This window comes from Acanthaster planci, linkage group LG10 (genome assembly GCF_054643075.1).
Source record: "Acanthaster planci isolate LZ-2023a linkage group LG10, COTS_SCS, whole genome shotgun sequence".
NCBI lineage: Eukaryota > Metazoa > Echinodermata > Asteroidea > Valvatida > Acanthasteridae > Acanthaster > Acanthaster planci.
In genome coordinates, this window is record NC_141786.1 from 7,806,176 (window position 1) to 7,828,545 (window position 22,370).

General features: G+C 40.2%; 1 long non-coding RNA gene across 2 annotated transcripts; it reads left to right on the forward strand.

Moving 5' to 3' along the window:
- Positions 1-6,445: 6,445 nt before the first annotated feature.
- On the forward strand, positions 6,446-20,638 carry LOC110976784 (uncharacterized). 2 transcript variants are annotated; one of them, XR_002597856.2, is made up of 11 exons: positions 6,446-6,653; positions 6,817-6,933; positions 7,924-8,083; positions 8,712-8,828; positions 8,984-11,970; positions 12,757-12,944; positions 13,514-13,645; positions 14,118-15,874; positions 16,267-16,456; positions 17,987-18,079; positions 19,633-20,638. It is a non-coding gene; the product is annotated as an uncharacterized LOC110976784 (long non-coding RNA). The 2 variants fall into 2 exon arrangements; XR_015426867.1 differs by lacking the exons at positions 6,446-6,653; positions 6,817-6,933; positions 7,924-8,083; ... (2 more) ...; positions 12,757-12,944; positions 13,514-13,645 and having other exon boundaries at positions 15,721-15,874.
- The last annotated feature ends 1,732 nt before the right edge of the window (positions 20,639-22,370 follow it).

The following is a 22,370-nucleotide window of genomic DNA, read 5'->3' on the forward strand; positions in this document are numbered from 1 at the left end:
GGAATCCACGACCTCTGGAATTCTTGTAGTCAGAGTCCTTTACACGTTTTCGGTCTTTGGTTAGAATGTAAACACTGTGGTACTGAACAAACTCCTTCTTTGTCTATGTAGGCCAACACAAGTCCGCTGATGTCCTATATGAATCTGGGACACTAATTTGACTTTTTACAGTTTTGCTGTCTACTCTTGCTAGTCAGGTGGCGTAGTGAAATTACCGGTTACACGGCGGATAAAAGCATCAAATTTGGCATGCGACTTCCCTGAGGACTAGTGGCTTTTAAGATGTCTGTGTGTCTTATGCCTGTCCCTGGATGAGCCATGTGGAACTCAACATGAGCTCTATCATGCCGCAGGAAGTGGCCTGTGGTTTAACTGATTAATTTTACATGACCATTGTTTTAATGGAATTTAGGGCATGCTGGGCTTAAGATGGGAGTCAAATGTTTCCAAAAGACTAACACCTTTACTGCCCGGCTAGGGAATTTCAGTGTAAAATGAATGCAAAGAACATGAGGTGGATGAACTGCCACAGGTGGCGATATCGGTGAAGACCTGATCAGTGTCGACAAATATTATTTCACACAGTGTGCATATTTCACAAAGCCCAATTCTTACCATGTCACTTTGGCGACTTAAGATAAGCAACATGCTGATAGTGTATCCAATGAAATGACAGAATTGATGGGTGTCATCTTAGCAATTAGGCTAATCACTGCATCATTTTGCTTTTCGGTTTTTCAATGACTTTAGGTTGTCTAACAGAGTAATGAAAGCTTATACTTTTTACTACCCATGTCGGGGAAAATGGGGGAGTGGGTTAGCATAGCGGTTCTTTCCTCGCTTTGCACCAATGAGGCCTGGGTTCGAGTCCTGGCTTGGCCCAGGCTCCAAGTGCATTTGGTTTCCAGTTCATACTCGCTCTCACCGGCTTACTCCGGGTATTCCGGTTTCCTCCTGCCTCTAAAACTGGACCTTCTTCCTAACTCTATAATGTGATCCTGATTATTAAAGGTTATGAATAAACGAATAGCCTGAGTGGCTAAAAGCGCCTTTAAAACCAAACCAAACAACAACGAAAATGGTTTCTTGCTCGAAACTTAAACTTTATAAATTCATAATTTTCTCAACAAAGCAACTGTAGTATGCAGAGATAATTGAGAATAATAAAATTCCAAACTCATACGAAGTTGTTGATTTCATTGTTAAGAATTGTGTTCATATGGTTGGTGCCTGAAAAAACCGCACGACGTGATGATGACGTCAAATGTCAAGTTGTTTTTACTCTGGCCCAACCTATGTTCTTTAGTTGCCAGGTGTTCTTATGCAGAGGTTGAAAACCGATTCCACAAGATGTACTCGTACCGTGTTTACTGAAAAACTACTCATGGGGAACCCAGTACATGCAGATTTGACGCGCTAACCTTACTACGCGCGACAACGGGGCAATTTGAATGAGTAGGCACGCATGCGCACGCACCACTGGAGCGAGGAAGCCATTTTTAATCATGACAGTGACCTACAACTAACAGACGAAAAAATTGATTGATTTATAACATGGCTCCCCAGGCGGAGGCCACGCTCCGTAAATTTTTATACCCCGTGACAATTCCAGTGTTGCGGATTATCACTGCTTTTGTCTGAAGATTATTATCTGCGAGTGATGGATTTTAGGAGGGTATGTGAAACGCCAAGTCGCATAAAAAAGACGTCTCCAATCAAGTGTGGGTGATATCGTACTGTGCATGAATAACAGCTACAAGCCTGGGGCTATTATTAAAAAGGTGACCAAGTTTTTTTTCACAGAAGTTCTATCGCTAACTTTAACTTTCCGTTTTGTTTTCTTGTTGGAGCTCTGGCCAGCACGAACATTCAAGGGGAGTCAGGTCAGCGCTGTGGTATTTTTCTCGCTTTCCACCATTGTGAGGGGCTCGAAATCCCACCAAGGCCGACATATGAATTATAATTTTAACTGATTACACTACGTTTTGTGGAATATTCTTTCCAAGTCTTTTTCACAGCCCCAAAAGACTATCTCTTCGTTCCATCTAGTTACGTTTTTTTCAAATCAAATCAGAAACATTCTTGTAACTATTTATTAATCAGCTTAAAATATGATGTAAAGTTTGGTGACAAAACCATTTCATTTACTTTCGTCCCATTTATAATACCAAAAAAGTGGGTAGTCTTCGACTATTTTAAGATTTCGCAGCTGAATATGATTTTAAACCTGCCTTTAAAAGTCAACACAGACCCCCAGAATCTAGAATATTGTGTCCAATATTCCAAATAGCCAAAATCCTTTTTTTTTTCTGTGTAAGAAATTTTATTCACAAAGGGACACTCTGCAGTCCACGATCGCCAACAATGACCAAATGTCGATGGAGCTGAGTGGCTTTGGTGCTGTTTTCATCCCCACTCCTTCTGATTGTCTTGGGACACCCGGGGCGAAATTCTCTCCCCTTCCGTAAAGCTCCCTCCTCTCCTCGCTAGAACGAAATTACATCCGAATTTATTTTCATTGGTTCTGGACGGGTTGACACCTTGCTGATCCCGTGGGACGAGAGATACAGAGGGCTCGATTCCCTGCCTTTAATTAGTTTGTGTGCCGCTGCATACGCGCGGACGCTGATGGATTGGGTTTTGCGTTCGACAGGTCAGTCCCTCCTCAAAACCTGTTTGCCGAGTTGCAAACTCAAGCTGAAGACCTGGTAGCATGCGGATCAGCCAGTGCACAGAAGTGATGACGCCCTTGCCATGGGTGTACATGTAAGGCGTGCATTCTCCCTCGACTCGGAGTGTTGGGTGTTAGTCTACGTTTTGAGTTGATCCGTAAAGAACGATAGACCTTATTCACGGGGAAGCTGGTTTAATTTTGTTGCCAGAGTCTATCTTACTCATTGTAACTGGTTAAATGATGGTGGAACGTGCCAGACTTATTCGCGTCCCACAACTCTCTTTCATTTTTCATTAATTAAAATGTGACTTAAAACATGTAGATATAATAATCTCAATTTTAATTCTTCATCAGCCTAAGTGACATTAATTTGTAATGAAGTTTTATTTCAGTACTTTCATATATTTATTGTCAGGTGCGAAAATTAAAAAAACAAACTCCATTGTCAATTCAATGTGGTCGACTTGTGAAAAATGACAATAGTTTACGCAGTGTGTTACTGTTAGACAAAAGGCAAATGACATGTAGAGGTATAATATTGCTACTGCTGTTCATATTAGGTGACTTACATTATGCATCATCTATTTCATTTCATCCAAATGCTTGAGGTGCAACACTCACCTCGTTAATGCTGTCCTACACGACGCAGATGCCATCAGAACAATGGAAAGTCGTATAATTTTCATCATGGCTTTTGAAACAGGGGTATTGTAAACCAGATGGGCTGATTGCCAACAGTTTGGTCCTAAAAATGGGATCATCTCACAGCCGAACGGTGGATCCATTTTTGCAAACTTGGCATGCATGCAAATCGCTCCTCAACAGTTTCCTCTGAATCTGAAAAATGGTTTCATTGTAATGTCCTTTGTCATCAACTCTGTGAAAACGAGTCTTACGTCGCAAGGGCCACCTTGGAGTTAAAAGTCCTTTATAACAATTTTGCACAGCGTAAACCAATAGGAACCCACAGCATTTTTCACCATGGAGTATCCACTGTCATCCGGATGCCAAACTGAGTGATATATCAAAGCAAAAACTAAATTTGCACTTTCCAATACAAATTAAAACTCAAAGAGTGGCTCTGGCGACATAAGACTCATTTTCACGGAGTGGGTCAGATTTGAAGTCGAGGCCCTGCCATACGCGTGCCAGGCTGCGTGTATTGATCTGAGCAGAGAAGCGGAAAAGGATCGCATTTTGGGCTGTCCTGTATCGAGAAAATTGGTGCTACGCAAGAACGGTATGTTAGATTTTCACAAAATTGGTATTTGCAAAGAGTTACTGAAAAAACCTAAAGGCTCAGATTGTGAATAAAATGCACTGGAGCAATATGGAAAAATTGTTCGGATATAAATTATTGATCAACCCAAATCTTGTATTAGAGATGTCTCTATACATTGCATTGAAATCTTCGATTCAACTTTTTACAACACGATCGTTTAGACATAGCGGAAACCATGTGATATTGAAGAGCTCCGTCCGTTTTGGATTGATTACTTCATTTTGGGTTGTAAAAGGATTGTGTTCCACGGTTGTCATTCCATTTTTACCTGATGTTAGCTCTGGGATGCCACACGTATCGGTTTTTAGTTCCCCTCCTCTTTATCCATGGAGGAAAGACACAGGAGTTTGAACTGCCCAGGCTACAACATCTAATCACCGCTTTAGGCACCAGAACGCAGCGAATGCTTACTACACACTACCTATTTCACAACCATAAGCTCCCTTTGTACCCCATGATAACCGCCGCAATATTTTGCTAGTAATCTGCATCCTGAAAACGTTGCGTCCTGCAGTAAAGGAAGTTGAATATTCATGCCATTGTTGGTGCATGATCATGATCTGGCAGCATCAGATTTAATGCTTGCTTTCTTCTGAAGTTATTTAGGGAGTATATAGCCAGGTTTTTTATGAGATTTTGTGCTTTATTTGAATCATTGAATTTACACCAAAAAGGTATTTTATGAGATATCATCACTCCTTGTGATGAAGCAGCGCATTTTGTTTTTCGTGAACCTAACTGTCCTGTGGTGGTCAAGATGTTGTTGGCTAGTGTTAGCAAAATTCGTACAAAGACTTTGAAAACTCAAGTTTTGGAGTGACAAAAAATACAAATATTTCATGTTTAATGAAAAAGTGCATCGAAATCTTCAAAATTAGTCACGACGGTAAAAGTAAATCTCATGTTAATTTCTTTTAATTTCCTAGTCAGATTTTTTTATTCCCCGGTCACTGCAACAAGTTGCAGTTAATTGCAAAGAAAACAGCACAAATATTGCTACAATATTACAAGCCCCACTTGTCAAGCTAAGCCGCAGGCAGAAATAAGGCATTTTTGGAATGTTCACTATGTTCGTCTGACTGGGCGGTGATGATCATGAAGCTCTTTAATGTGCCTTTAATGTGTACTCCTGTGTTCTTCCCCTTGACATAAATGATCTCCGTTTACATTTTGAAACCTTATACATGCTCACCATGCGGGTGACACTTTTGTTTTGAGCAGAACAGGTCCAGCAGTGACATTGTAGACACCTATACGAATATCCAGTGCTCAGATCAAACCAACTTTCCTGTCATCAAGCTTAGAGTAACTGCCAGTGACGTAAGGGGGTGGGGTACGGTCCACGCCCCTGGGACTATGCCCCCTGTGCCATCTCCCCCACTAAGAAATAAATAAGGGAAAAGCTGCTGATGGTCAGTGTTTTTATTGTGACTGAGCCCACTTAGTGTCCCCCTTCAGAAAATGAGGACCCCAAATTAAGTGCCTCAACCCTGACAAATGTACCCATGGCCCAGTTATGGCATTAATAACGGTACTAAAGCGTAAAAAACGAGACAGCTTGTAGATATAAAGTAATAAAAAACATTGAATTAAAAAAAACCCTGAAATTTCAAGGATGCGAGACTGAATGTGAAAACAAAGCATGATGTCAGTTTTGTTTTGAGAGAGTGCCGAAAGACAAGACATCTGAAAAGTAGTGTATTGAAATCGGACGATATCACGACGTAGTAATTTACAAGGTTCCAGTGTTGGACCGCATAAATAAACAGAGGAACTACCGGATCGTGAACACGATCACTTGCTCTCTTGTTTGTGCACAAATTACAACGAGGCGGCTCATGCTCATGCTCACGAGAATTTCTCGTCTCTGTAGATTCCGCAACCACCACCCTCGAAGAAAGCCAGCTCAGTCTGTCATAAACGCGTTTTAGATATGTTTTGTTAAAATAATTATGTTTTCCTAGCTTACCAAATGGTACTCACTGAGGGTCCTTATGTGAGGTCGCATTACCGGACCCATGTCCATAGCTATATCGGATTTGTAATCTTCAGTTTTAGAGAATACAATGTAGGCCTACATTTCGTTCCTCCAAGTTGGGTGATTTCAATCATCAGATCGCTCTTTGGGGCTCTGGGACAGGCTAATCGCCTTCATAATAACTTTGTAAAGGACGTACAGACATTGCGAAGCCTTGTGCATCGATTGGTGCCTTAACGCATGTATACATTCAATATACTCTCGTCACGCTCACGAGCATCTATTGGTCGCGTTATATTTTCAAGCAATTCCAATCAAAATAAAGCATCCGTGAAATTACGCATGCGTCCTGAAGATACGAGCCCGTCGTAGGGCAAAACATTTTTTTTTTGTATAGGGGTGGGGGACGAGTGACAGGACGAACTTTGATGTTTACTGACGGAAGACTTCGCCGATGGGATCAGTCCAGAGAGAAACGCTTCAGCCCTGCCAGTCGTGCGTTCAACACCCGAAGAGTAGCCACGCAAGGCTGCGCTTCGTTAACCTCGGGCGTGGGACGGCATATTTTCGTGCAATTCGTGAAAAGGCATTCAATTAAAGTGGATCTCGATTAATACGAACCCCCTTATTATATTACCAACATTTTATTTATTGTTTTCACATTTGGACATGGCCGAAGGAGTTCAATCCCGCATTGATTACGAACGCGTAATAATGAGGTAACGTAATATGCAGTTACACACTTACACCGGAAAAACTTCAAACGGTTGCTTGAAATGGTTTTCATTATAATTAATCACTTAAGGCTGATGAAATTATCTTGTGTGGTATAACAAATGCCCAGGGAAATCACAGATTAATTGCTCCTCATTTTCCCCACAGTAACGACGTTTCGTCCGTATAAAATACAGGCCGTCTCTACTAGCCTGCCATCATTTGTGATTTCTTGCCGGCAGTGGTATTTGGTAGACCGATCTGACACAGAGAGCAGCTCCGGAAGTAAGTTGATCTTTTCATATCTTAATGAACCCGTGAACATAATAAGCCTGGTTGGCGATTGCGTGCTGTGATAATAAGACATGCATTCAATATTAGACTGATTTTTGTTCAGTATGAATTCAAATAGAAGCCTTTGCCCATTCAGAGATGTTAGCTATCGTGACTTGCCAAAGTTCTTGAGTTTTAATGCTCCATCTGAAGTGGTAATCTTCTCATTGGGTGGTTGCAGAATAATATTGGGCACATGCCATCGGCAGGGTGAGCAAGGGTGACTCGTTCCTGAAAGACTACCATCCTACTCATATAATATCCTAGCTCATTGGTTCACTGCTGTGCAATTGCTGATAAAGATATGGGTGCTGAATTCTGGATAAATCCTACAGAAGCAGCAGTTCGGCACTCTTTCATGTGAATATATTAGTGTGCGTATGGCTAAATCTTTTTGCTTGTTTATATGTGAATTACTGATTTAATTACTGGGCGCAAATGAAAAGTTAAGAGCTTTTGCTGAAAGAAACCACCACTTTATTTCGGTTCCTTCCACACGTTCTCAGTCCTGGTCTCCATCTTACTTTCATTGTCGTGCTAGTTCATGCTTGGGCCAAAATCTCTGCTCTTTTTTGTTAATCATTATTTTCTACTCCTGTACTGCCTTGCAAAGTTTCTAGCGCATATTGGATCTCTGTGGGTCAAAATGTAAAGCTGGAATTCTACGATAATTATCAGTTTTTAATTTTAAAAAATTACATCGCAGTACTGCACGGTTGATAAAACTCCACACTTCGTCGACATCACGTTATGAGCATGAATTTGTGTGTGCTCTAAAAGGATGATAATCCGAGACAATCCGAAGCAACAAAAGACAAAATGTCTTATTGGATTCCTCAATAAAAGCGTCCTGGGGTTTTACTGGCTTATCATGGGATTCTCCCAAACCCATCATTTCATCAAGAAGCCAAAGCCTGGTGTTTATTTTTATCTTACCCACAGATGGATTTCAAGGCTATTTTGGGGGTTTGTTTGGCCGTCCTGGCAATTCTCGTTGCATCGTCTTCAGCCGAAGAGAATTCACAAGACGAGATTGAAGAATACCTGAACACATCAATGAGCACTGCCGACAAGAGAGGAACTGGAAACCAGAGATTTAAACGTAAGATATTTGCCCAAATTTTCGTGGAAGGGAAGTCCTTACTTTAAAAAAAAGTTTTCCCCCTACTGTTATTTCATAAGACTTTAACCTCTTCCCCTGTCATAAATAGCGAAAGTTAGAAATTTTTGCATATTTCCACCACAAAATGATTACAAATTGTGCTATTGTGAGAAATGGAAACTTCCCAGGTTACAGATATTATTGTTTGATTGATTCATAAGCTGTTGAGCGAGGGAAAGATATAAGTGGAAGTGTCCTCGAAGTGAGGATGGCTGTTAATAAAAGTGTTCATTGCTGGGATCACTCAGTTTTCCTGTCATTGCACTTGCAACGAATACACAAAGCAGTTTTAAAAATCAACTATAATTTCACTTGGCAAGTGGCTCAAAGGCATTTATATGCTGCAGTATACATGCGGCTACTGTCTGGCGATGTTACCAGACCAGCCTACTTCAATCAGCCTGACTAGCCTCGATTCAGTATCGCGTGCTCATGTGAACAAGTTCTCGAGTTAGCAAGCGGAAGGAGTGGTGTGGACATAGGGAATGTAGTGACGTCACTTCGTACGGTTAATGGCCTGCAATTGTAAAATTTGCCTTCATGCAACTTTTTACTTTGATATTTGTAGCCTGCAGGCATCCACTATACAAGAGTAGGGTACGCTGTCGGTGTGACGTCACAAAAAGTGTTCGAGACAGAAGATACATGCGGTGTGTCAAAGTGAAACGCTTTTCTGAGGAATAAGGTAACAGGGCGTACGACTCTACGTATTTGTTTCCTTTTACATTGTTTTTTTTCCAGTTGTGCACTAAGTCTTGATAATGGCATTTTGCAAAATTTTTACCGAATCAGTTTCTGTTAAATCAAGCAAAATATTATTGTTTCCCTGTTTATTCACAGAGCCTTTGAGCAGGGAACAACTTGGATGTTTTTGTCAGTGAAATGAGCGGGAACTGTCTCGACTGGGGATAGTTTCAGCTACCAAAAGATTCTGCTTACCAAACTGCGCTCAATGCAGTTCAATGAAAAGAAAGCCTGATGAAAAACTTGAAAAGGGACGTGTACGTTAATATACCGTTGCCGTCCATGAAGCTTAGTTGCCTGTAGTTCTTTAAGTTTTGGTATTTTCCAGTAAGTGGACTTTAAAAATAGTAGACGTCTTCATGCACAGCACTCGAAAGTGTGATACTTTTTAGGTTTATTTGACAAGTCGTTAAGGTGTGTCGAGATTTTAAATTGAGGTGAGGAAGTTGAGATTCTTTGGTCTCTAAAAAACATTTCTTATTATGTGCGTGCCTTGACAGCTTGGGAGCTGAAAGCATTTTTACGTAGCTCTTAAAATGCCTTATAAATCTTTGAATTTTTGTCCTGTTTTGCTAGTATCAAACAGATAAACAGAATGCAAGGAGTATCGTGAGTATATGAGGAACAGCATTTGGTGTGTAGAAGTGACCAAGCAAGGTCCTAATTTTTTTTAAAAGTGTTGCGTTTTTAAATTCATTTCAGAAAAATACACGAACTCTTATGTAGACTTCAAACCTCAAACAGGTTTTTAAAATGTCTCTTTTTTGAAATTCACATAGGCACGATCCCTTCGCCAAATTTGAATTGAAGGTGCGCAGTCTAAGTATTCGTACGGACTATGCTATGACTAAAAAACTCAGCGGGTACGTCCTACCTGTAGTTCTGGTGAAGTTTAGGAACTTTTTTCTCTTTCTTTTTAAACCACGTCAGTTACAATCTCTAACTCCTGTGAAAAGAAACTACATCAAGGGATTTGAAAGCGTTGAAAGCAAAATAATGTTCCTGCAGGAGTTTGTCAGCTCCACCAATCAAGATCCAAACAAAGATCTGCGATAACATACTCCAACATTAACGAAGAAAATGTACTTTGTGCTATTCGTCGGATTCTCTGTTAAATTCATTAAGAGTAGACTGAGACACCATGTAGTCTCGGTAGAAAATGAAAGGATAAAAAAATCAGTATTAACTTTCTGGTATGTTTACCCGAGGTAAAAAAAAAGTCTAAAATGTCAATCAATGGTTCAAAGTTTATTCAAGTCTGACTGTCTGCAGTAAAATCCATCGTTAATAGGAGTGTATCGAAGAAAGAAGAGTGAGTCCGCTGTATTACACAAGTATGTCCCACAGTTTCAGCTAATCAACCGGTTCATCAAATGAAATCAGCTCGGCCCACTCACCCACAGCCCCGCCAATAGGACGGGGGGGGGGTAATTCATTTTCCAGACAACGGTGCAAGCACAACCAAGAGGCTGCCGAAGGAACGCAATTACGACGATCATGCTGCGAAACTGAGACCAATAAAATATATTGCAACTGACAGTCAAAAAAGACGTATACCAGTGGGGGATATTTTCATGCTGAGGGGAAAGCAGAAGTTCTGATAAAAGACCGGAATGTGGAGGAAAACTCATTCTCAACATATCGGCAACATTGGCTGCGAAATTCGACGCAATCAAATATTAAACATTGGAGCCAATAGAGACTTGTTATCCTTTGAAAAGTGATTTCCCTCAAGCGCTCGCTCCTGGTAAGAAAAAATGCTGAAAGACGGCACTGTTAAGAATGCTTAAGGTAAATTTGAAAAGCAATCGGTGCTAATTCATTAATGAAAGTGAGATAATGTGCACTGCGTTGATTTGCTGGTTTACAAACAAAATCCATGAACTGTGCGTGGCCCCTTAGCTTTATACTACAGTAGGAACTGACTCCGATATCAAAATCTCAAAAGCTGATAAACACTGCCAAATGGGTTTATGGAGTGAATTCAATGCGTTTCTCCCGTTTTCAAAACACTGCAAACATCTATAAAATTCTGAAAATCTGGTACTAATCAGTTTTTAAATCCCAAACGATGCTTGGAAGCCGAACGTATTCTTGTTGCTAACTCCTTCTGCCAAACGTTTGCTCTTAGAAAGGTGCCATAATTGTTTGACTTTTTTGCCCGAAACATTTCTTGTTACTGTTTTGTTTTATTTGGTATCTTTTCAACGACATTCGCTTACATTCTTTTATAATTCTTCCCACATTTGTTATAGTGCATTATTATGGCCAGATGTTTTTAATGTCATTACGGACAAGAATGCTTTTGGGCTGTTGAAAAATTGAGCCGCTTATTGAAACGTGGGTGGGTAAAACGTAGTGCTCTACCACGTTTTTGATTAGAGTTGGTAATGAAAGGTCACTGACCTTGATATTCGGATGCAACCGCATCATCTTCAAATTTGTAACGTTACGGTACAGAAGCATGCCAACATTTGGCGGCAGAATTTCCCGTTTGGATCTGGGCTGCTATGTTTCCAGATTGGGGCATATTGTTTATGTTTTCTTAATCTCAAAAAATCCTGTTTTATGAGAGATGACGAAAAACTTTGTAACAAACTTGGAGACCGCATGATTAAACACCCGAGTCCCTCGATGCCCCAATTTAGAAACTAAAGTGATCGGTATGCATGTATTATATACAGTCGATATTCTTCAACATGCAAGGTGGACACTTTTTAGCAAGAGGGAAGACGAAACAACCAAAGCCAATGGGAAAACACACGTAGTTTTATTTATATCACCAATTGCATGTTGTGACTGTTATATCGGTTTCGCTGTTCGTAGCAACAAAACAATCATTTTCAGATTTTTGTTTTCAATTAAGGGATGGAGATAATCGTCTCCAACAGCATGCTACCCAGAGGGCTGCATATGTTCATTTTTGCTGATTAATTTCCCACGCTTCTTTAGGCACCACCGATCATGCATACCTTCCAGCGTTAGCTATAAACATCTTAATTTCCGCGAGGAGGTTCAGACACTTCCAAAACATTTTCAGAAAACGTCTAAATTCCTCAACGATTTACAACATCGGAATTAAGGTAAGAATTCTTAAATAGAGCGGATTTACTCCTTTTGTTCGTCTGAAGTCAACTTGTTTTGGTCAGGATTTGTCTTAATTCCTCCTCCGCAAAATCCTATTCCATCGATTACACGTCATCAGTCATGGTCTGGTCGGGGTCATGGTTGGCAATTCATGACGATATGTGTAGTGCTGCTATTTTGAACTCAAAACAAAGCCACGGTTTAGAAGCCTGCAGTCGCTTCCTGTTATCATCCCACTGACTACGCTTCGCTCGTTTTACCAAATGATGACGTTAAAGTTTTACTAGGGTAAACAGTTGTGCAGAAATCATAAGTACAATTGGATGAGCCACGTGTAATTAAGACAACGTAAGAAGTTGATCAAAAACTGGCTTGCAAATTATGAAAACGTTCTGTCATTTACCTATCCCCTTTATTTCTTCAAAGTCTGATTGTTGAAAGGAAGGTGACATGGCTTGGAGCATATACGAGATGTGGCACGTGAACCCGTTGCAAGATGTCATTGACCGCGATCAGAAAGACTGCAGCTACTAATATTAAATAGCTTATTGATCCTGGCATTTTTTTCTTTCCAGTGAAAACAGATGTCTGTACAAAATCTAAAGGCTTTCACATTATGTGGAGAAGCGGTGACACTCTAAATGCAGCTAAAATTCGAATTTTGTTTTTAATGGTGTAGGCCTAGAATATTACTCCATTCCTTAATAATTTTGACCTTTTGGCCACTAAACCTAACAATTACAAACAAGCAATAACATTTGTGTAATTTGACTGTGTTACAGTGGCAGCATGAATTTTGGAGCTCTAGGAGCCTTGGTCCTGGTTGTCACCTTTTTGATTGCTGCAAATGGCGAGCCGCTGGCTGACTCTGGGTACGAGCCCGTCCTCTACGATGACCCCGTGAAGAAAAGGGCTGCATTTTTCGAGGATGGCTATTTCAGCAAGAGGGGAACTGGCATGAGATTTCGAAGTAAGCTTACCCTGCGCTCTCAAGGTCTATTTTTTGCAGATCCCATGCATTTCTGTTTGAAAGGGACTTTTTTCCTGCCCCCTTCTAAAATCGTATCCAAAACTATCACACACTTAGCTACAATACTCCAGTATCTGCCATTTGACCATAGCTGATCGTATACTTAGACTTTCAAATTTGTTGGTATTCTCCACAAGTTTTGCTGATGCATGGGCGACTGGAGCAAGTGTCACCATCAACTTGTGTACGTGGTCGTATTAAGTAAACAGGTTCTGGTGTTTTTTCCTTTGAAATCATTTTCATCTGCAGGTAATAGTTTTTAGGTTTAGCTATACAACAATTTTTTTACCTCTCCTTAAGACGATCAAAACACGCTGAGAGAAACCTAGATTTTAAAAGTGTGGCCATCTTCAAAACTTCCATTTTGCATTTTGACAAGATCTATGCACAAGAATGTTCCATGGCGTATTGCTGCATTTCTGAACGTGAATTACGAGGTCAAACACCACGAAGTTCTCCGATAAACAATTTCTCCTGACTAAACTCTTTCTATTCTCCAAATATTTCAGGATGTATAAATCCCGTGACCAGGGAGAAATGCAGGTGCGACCGCTATAGAAAGGGGCCCCAGTACATTCACTGCCGTAAATAGTATACGCTGCCTTGCGATTGCGTCTAAACAATTCTTGAACAATTTGAAGGTATGTTTATTGAATTGTTCGAATTTTTCGACGAGCAATCTTATTACAAACCTCTGGACTTTCACATGCCATGAGTGATTTCAGTCCTAAATTGTTTATTTTCTGCGCATTGACAAGTTGAGGAAGGATCTCAGAAAAGAAAACCTAGTTTCAAAGTGAAGCAAGTTTCTGGGAGCTCAGCCTTCGAGATCGAATTCCCGATCGAGCTTCAGGCACAGCGATGCAAGTTTATAAAAAATAATTATATTCTTATTGAACAAAATACAATTAGAATGAACCTGCCGTTTACAATGCAGAAGTGTAAAGCCACAGACGCACAATGTTAAAGTCTTCACATCAAAGACATCCACAAAATCAATGAGGCCGAGTAATTAGTGTAAGGGACTTGTGCAACCTCGTTTCCTTTTTACTTGCTTTGCATTTAGAATATTTATTGTTCAGTACTGCAAATTGTCTTGTTTTCTGTCTGCAGGTTCCACATGCAGCCACTAGTTACGCTTCTTTAATAGTGTTCTCCGTGTCTGTCAACACCTTATATGAATGCCATTCATCAGACTTTAATGAGAGAAGCCATTATGCACGCAACACACAGCTAGCTCCGCACTAATTTAGCATAGAGGAATAAATAGTGTCCTTTACAAAGGCAAAGCATTCGAGTTTCTCCCAAAATGGTATCAAAATCGGAAATCGCTTTTACAATACCTCCTTGGTGCCAATTTTGATGGCTATTGAAATAGTCAAAAGATGAGAAATAATGGATTTTGTCTGCTAGACAGTATTTGTAAGTTTATTATAAGGGGTGCGATATTTAAGATTGTGATATGGGTTTATGGAGTGAATTGAGTGCGTTTCTCCCGTTTTCAAAAATCACGAAAATCTATAAAATTCTGAAAATTTGGCACTAATCAGTTTTTAAATCCCAAACGATGCTTCAAGCGAATTCTTTCCGCTCAGTGTTGTAGTCAAGACATCGTAAGACCTTCCCAGACCCAACAAGACCGTCGCAAGACCAACACAAGACCCTAGTCTGAATTCAAGTCGCATATTAATGTGAACTGCAAAAAAAAAAACACTCCTTTGTCATTGTTTGCACAAAAACTTGTGACTGTCTTGTGAATGGTCTTCTAAAAGGTCTTGCCAACCGTTCTTTGTAAATACTCCGATTAGAAGGAGGTTGCGCCTAAAACAATCCAATGAGACTTTGCCCTTGCATTCAAGGCGTCAATGAACTCAATTAAGTCCTGGAGCATGATTGAACAATAAAAAAAGAACATTTCTCTTCTCCTTGACGGGAAGGAATCACAGGAATTCAATTGTGTAACCTCATATTAAGTATTAATTTGAAAGAAGACTTCATAAGACAAGGATACTGAATATTTTTTCGCAGTCGGAAGGTGATCCAATTATAAGTCAAGCTTTTGATTGATTACTTCCTTAATGGTCTAAGATCTTAGGAAACATTCGTTTTCTTGTAAATGTATCGTCATGATGTAGTGCTTGAACTGATGGCATTTGGGGGAAAATAAAGAAAAGATACATTTTTTTCTGAAAATGATTTTTAGGCATGCGTTTGTTTTGGTTCTGATAGCCCAAGACAGTGGACATCTTCACCCGTAGCGCTAATGAACTCATCACTAATAAAATATTGATCTGCAACACTCTGTTGCCTAGCGTGAAGAGCATGTCAGGGGAGACAGACTCGCAGCCCCCATTTCCTGCCCCCTTGTTCTTATCAACTGCCCGTTCCAAGCTTGTAAACTTTCTACAGAGCGCTTGGAGCGTAGGCGAAGAAGATTACGCTTCGCACGAACTTTCCGTGGATTCAATAACCACCAGCCGGCATTTTACACAGTGAATTGAGGTCTGTGAAAAGGATCTGATGTACGTTACACTTACCAGTACAACACAATATCACTGCCATAATTCGAACTTACTACGACAACTCAGCGGGTGGGGACGTCGGGAACTTTTGGGACGGGGGTTGTGTGAGAAATCAACGACCAGCAGAGCTGTTACGCCAGGCCGCGTGCTCACGTCAAATTAATATTTTCACCGCGGGCCTTATTGTGAGGTTTGCGATCGTCGCGGTACAGCGACGTTCGTTACTCAAGCGTGCACGTTACGAAATGCATAAAAATCATTGCGTTTTGATACTGGATATTCACAACGCCTAGGAGATCTTACATAGCACACATCTCTGTCTCTTGGAAAGCTGAAAGCAAGTTCGAGGTAAGAAATCCGAGAAAGTATTCCTTTTATTTGATACTGTCAACCTGACCTTGTTGGTCTGTTTTGTTCCTCCATAGGCGCAAGAATGCCAAAAGTAACAGTTAATTCAGCAATACAACGCATCACAAATACATGTATAACAACTGGATAGGGAAGTGGTTTTCAGATGAAGTATTTCAAAGCGCAGTTGCCTTGGTCCATCAAGCAAAGGCCTTGGCCAAAAAAACATTTCTGAAACCCAAGGCTTCCCATACATATGAAGACATTAAATCCCAAATAAGCAAAGAAAGAAGTTTCTGATCATCTTTAAACTGCATAATATCCCAAAACAATAGAGTACACTGAATGAACTGATGTAACTATTGGCCGATATCATGTCTAACCTCGACCAGGTGTCTAGCATGAGTCCCAAGTGTCTTCTAGCTCTGGCCCTTGTGGCGGCTCTGGTCGCTTTCGTCAGCCCGTTCTACATCAACGAGGACTTGGACGACGACGAGGACGAAGGAGGTGCCGTGGAGGAGCTGGAGGCGCAGGCCTTGCCGCTGTTGCTGCAGAAGAGGGGCAGGGGATTTCGCTACCACCGTAAGTACGCCGTATTGGAGCATTACAAACAGCCTGGGAAGTACAAATCCTGTGGGGGCTCGCTCCCTACAGTGGTGCACGGGGAAGAATGAGTCGCTACGCGTGATGCCACAGAGTATAATTCAGTAAGAACGGCCAGGCAGCTGTGCATGGCTGTTACGCTTTCCAAAATCAAAGATATTGTGGCTGTTGATTACTCCGGCGATGTTTGGCCCAAGCTTGGTTGAAATTCTCGGACAAATGCGTCCCAATTGTTTATCATATTCTTCGTGAATAGCTGCTTTAAATTTCTGTTAGTCTAGAAATGGTATCTCACTATTACTTATCTGTCAGACCGACGTGGTTGTTTGTATCTTTGTCTGCATTAACTATATAGCTTAATTTCGGAACATACGTTTGTTCCTGTTATTGTCTGTTAGAACGTCTTATCCCGACGTTTTTATAGAACCTGTTGAATTATTCAGAGTGTGATATCTTGTCTTTCTTATGTGATAATAATGGAATGGTGGCGCTGAGGGGCCTGGTGGTGGTTCTGATGCAGTAGTGACACACTGTTGATGATTATAAAGCTTTGGTTGATCTTTGACGCTATTCTACGTAGCAGTCCGAAAACCTTAACTGTCACCACTCGTGCGACATCTCCCTTCAAATCACTACGAAGGTGCTTCTTTGCGTTTGGAATCAGCAAAGCCTTTAGTTTATTTCACTGGCATATTATTTGAGCTTGTGCTTGTATCTTCGCGTGACCCCGCAGTAAATAGCAAAGATTATAATATTGTGTTGAGGCGGTAAATACACCGACTTGAATAAACCTTTTGCGATTTGAATAAAATCTGGTACATTGTGCTATCTTATTTCACATCAACATAACAATTCGAATTCCCCCAGTTAAAACACTGTTGCTATACCTCGTGATTTTGGGCAAGCTTTTGCATAGCAACCACCATCTCTGGAATGGGCTGGTTCCTATGTGCCCTCCCTATCCATTAAAAACAGTGTATGATGCAAGGCGTCTCTTATGTAACTAAGCAAAAGCTTGCCCCGTATCACGAGGTATGGCAACAGTGTCTTTAGTAGGAAGAATTCAATTTATGTTCATGTGAAATTGGAGAACTCCGTGTACCAGATTTTGTCCAAAGGCTACTTGCAAAAGGTATTCAGCTGTTGATCAAGAATATGACTCATGAGATGTCGTGATAAAAGCTCCCTCTCTTGTTCCTGCACAAATCAGAGTGCATCGAATTCAAAGAATAAGTATATTCGGGTTCTTCCTAACTCTGAGGTCTTAACCCAAGGAATGAGTAAAAGGTCAGCAAACGAGAAATTTAAAGCGCATGTTACTTTCCTTTCAATTGTAAAAGTTACACATAAATGGACATGTCAATTTACAAAAAAAGAATCTATTTTGAATTTTAAAGTCGATGAAAACAATTTGAGGGAAACAACTAATACAAATTCTCTTACATAAGTTTATTGAAAATACTTCATTGGAATGATTACTTTGAGATACGATATTTTTGTTGTCTACAGGCTGTGTTGACCCAGAGACCGGGAAACGCTGTATTTGTGACAGGACCAAGACCAAATATCACAATATTCGTGGTGGTTGCAAGAACTAGACAGGTAAATAGACTGTGCAAGGGGGCATGGTTTCGGATCGTCAAAAGGGGGGCGTTCAGTAAAAAAAAACCACACTATTTCCACTCGTAGCTTAACTAAGGGCACAATGGGGCACGGAAAAATCTCTTTAAAAACAAATTTAAGAAAAATATATCTGGGAAAATTTATTTGAAAATTATTCTAATGGGTTTTCGTAGGCTAACAATAGCAAGCCATCCTTTTTTTAAGCTTTGTGTTTGACATGGTGTTGAAATGAACGCCTTGTCTTCAATGACGGCGGAGCACTCAGAATTTCTTGTTTTAGAGAGCCGACACAACTTACCTAAATTCCGAATGATTTTTTCACCCCCAAAGAGCACACAATACCCAAGCTGTTTTCCATTCGGCTTTGCCACAAGGAATGAGATTTGCAGATATACCTGAGATAGTTGTTTAAGGTGTAAATTGTGTCTTCGCGTGTCAGAGACTGAAAACAACAACAAAAATAAAACAAACATACACCCCCACAAACAAACAAACAAACAAACAAACAAACAAACAAACAAACAAACAAACAAACAAACAAACAAACAAACAAACAAACAAACAAACAAACAAACAAACAAACAAACAAACAAACAAACAAACAAACAAACAAACAAACAAACACACAAACAAACAAACAAACAAACAAACAAACAAACAAACAAACAAACAAACAAACAAACAAACAAACAAACAAACACCCCAACAAACAAACAAACAAACAAACAAACAAACAAACAAACAAACAAACAAACAAACAAACAAACAAACAAACAAACAAACAAACAAACAAACAAACAAACAAACAAACAAACAAAACCTGGAGGGAGGCTCAAGCCACACCCTCCCGCCAAGGCACCCTCCGAGTGTGCCAGTACTTAACCATAGAGGAAGGGCGCAGAAGGAGTTGCAACTCTGGCACTTCAAAGTGTTCAATGATGGTCGCCACTGAGTCAGACGAATAATGAAAAAACATTCCCAAAATGCCTGATTACTGCCGGTATCGTAGCCGGACAAGCGGGGCCAGTAATATCTTCGCAATACTTAAATACAAATTATCGATTTGACCAGGAAATAGAGAGAGAAAAATCCCCGATATTAGACCTACTTTTGCCATCGTAAATAAACTTTTTAAATCTTGATACACTGTTCCGTTATCCATGAAAAATTGTAATTTTGCTCTCCCTCCAATAAATACATCAGTGTTCAAAGACTTGGTACGAATTTGGCTAAGTCTGGCCAACAAAATGTTGACTTTCACTGGAAGCTAAGTTCGTAAGTAACAAAATGCGCTATTTCACCACAGGGAGTGATCGTGAAATTTCATAAAACACGCCTTTGTCCTTTTTTGGCCTTCCTCTATAGCCCGTGCGTGTTACCTGAAAAGGGTCAATAAGGCCAACGAGGAGCAAACGGTCTTCACAGTTCAAAGCCTTCCTTTTCATTGGACGCATTGGAGTCATCGTAGTACACTGTTTCTAAATTTTGAATTGTTTTCGGGATTTAAGTACAAGGCGATTGTTTTCTTGCAGGAATTTCCTTCTCGTGAACTCCTTCCTTCTTCAACGGCAGTGAACACCATTTTTTCTTCGCGGGTTCTTTGCCACCTGTCGAGTGATGCTTCAACTTGAGCAACTTTTACAGCCAAAGATGAGATATCCAGGGGAATGGGACCAGCGGAGGCCAAGTCCCCTCCAAGAGTGGCAATCTGTACTGCAATGAATACGAGAGGGTTTTTTCAGTTGTTTTGTTTCCCTTCTTCCCCACAGTATGCAAAATACCAAAAGTTAAGCCTCACTTCTTACAAAGGCTATAAAATGCTTTCATAAAGCAATTCTTGATCTCCGAACACCCTGCCCTTTCCTCAAAAAAAATAAATAAATAAGTAAAAAAAAAACCCACTAAAAATTTGTTTGGAGATGCCGCTCTTACCCAAAGTGCCCCGATTATGTACTAATGTCGTACAACGAAAACATATACAACGAGATCCTGACTTTTCTTGAATTCCGAAAGACCCTGAGTATTAGTGGACATTTTAGTTACAACCAAGGCACATTGACAACCGTTTCTAGGACAGACAACCTTCCTGGTGTCCCCGACTGTACTGCGTTACTCGAAGACTTGTTCGTACATTCCAAAATATCAGGCTGCATGAATATTAATGGCCAAATTGTTTTGAATGAAGATAAAACAACCCTCGACTGAAAGCAATCGATATTGACATGACTTAAATTCTTGATTTTTTTGTCTCCTTTGTCATGTTAAACATTTGTTTTTGAGTGCAGTTCCTTAGTAATATTGGCAAATGTTTATGACTTATTGATTCTCTGGTATATTTTTGAAATTTTGTATAACTAGGAATATAGGGGAGATTTTTGAATAGCTCTCAGAAATTTAGAAGATTGCCAAGAAAACAGTCCATCGCCGAAACACTTCTGTCAAACTTTAGAATGTATTCCTGTGAAATGTGATTTTTGAAGATGGAATGATAACTGTTAACATTAAAGCATCGTAATTCTCGATTTAAATTAAACAAAATGGCACGGTGGTTGTGTTGTGTTTCTGCTTGGCTAGCCTGTCGCCAAAAAGTAAAACAAAACGAAAAAAGGAGTGCTAATTTAACCCTAAAAGAGCTGGGTTATTATAAGCCCCTCTCACAGCCGGAAAGGGGATGATTCTGCCCCCTCTAAGAACTCTGCTGTACAAAGCTTGATTGTTTTTTTTTTCTTTTAATCTGATCTTCATGTACAAACACCCCTTCTCATTACAAATGTGAAGTTTGTTCTCAATCAGAGCTATGGTTCGGTTGTTTTGTTTTTGAATTTCTTTGCTAAATGCGTTCCAGTACGCGTGCATTGAGTACCTCCGTTGGAAGAAGTATACATTTGAGCTGACCCGTCTCGGGAAAATACGCACTGCACGAGAAAAGTATGTTCGATATTTGAAAAAATAGTGTCAAAATAACTGCAAAGAGTTAGTCTAAAAACTCCCTAAGATTAAACTCCTGAAAAAAAGAAGAATTGTGTTAAAGAATTGTGTTGATATCAGAAAAAAATGTCAAGGGGAGGGGTCGGACTCTGGGGTTAAATCCTCCAAATTGTGCTATGATTAAATCTGTATGGTTCAGACACGCGACACATATGCTACGGCACGATAAGGCTCGTGCTCGCTTAGTTGGTTAGGTCACGCATGCGCACTGGGTTATATTATCAAAGTGAACTGGAGCAGACGACGTTTGGTATATTTTCTCCCAAAAAAAGGCCCCAAAACTGACGATTTGCAGACGCTTGTGGTACGCTATGTGTTAAATGGTGTCTGGATAGAAATAGTTATCAGCCAAACAGCTGTGTCGTGCGCAGGCCCATCGTCACGCATGCTTTGTCGGCTGATTTTAGTCTACCTCAATGTCTGCCAGGCAGTGATTTTTGCCCAACGACTCCGTGACACGTATATAGTGTCAAATACCGGCTTCCAGGTCTCTGCGACGTTGTCAAAAATATCTTGATGACAATAATTACCTTTTGTTTTCGATAAGCTGTTGACGAAAACTTGCAAGGGATAAGGTAACAGGCCATGAGTAATCCTTATACGAATATCATTGTTTCTCTTTTCTTTTCTTCCTCCTTTAAATGAATGGTGCACTGATTATTCTGATAAGGTCGAAAGCCAAGTATGATTTCTTACAACAAAATGTACACACAATAGTTAGAGATTTCTAATTAAGCTGGGGCAGGGGGAGGGTCAAAAGAGAAACGCCGAGAGGGTCATTTGGGCAATGGATGCCGACCCTCAAAATACAGGCATCCGGGGGACTCATTTTGCCAGCTGACTGTTCAGACTGTGAAGGTAAACTTTCCTGGTTGAAAGTATCTGTGAAAGAACTACGTGTCCCGTCGTCAAAAACTGAAACAACCATGTCGCCAAAAAGAGAACATTTTTGTCAGCATAATTGTAGGCCTTTCATTCCTTGACTGGAATGGATTGCCTACAGTTGCAGGCCTATATTTTGTTGTCAATTGCCTATAGGTTGCTTAATTGCTTAATTTAAGCGAAAATAAAACAACATGCACTCAATTAATTCTGAAATTTTCCAACGTATTTCTTTCCAACGGAACAGAAATTCAACAAGAAATAGGCAATAGATTTCACGGCAAAAAGACGTCAGTATTTGAAGTCTCGGTATTTTAAAATTGCTCTCCCTGTGTTAAAAGTAATGGTCGTTTCCTCCGAGATGACATCGCACTTATGACAATTACCTGGAAATATATAA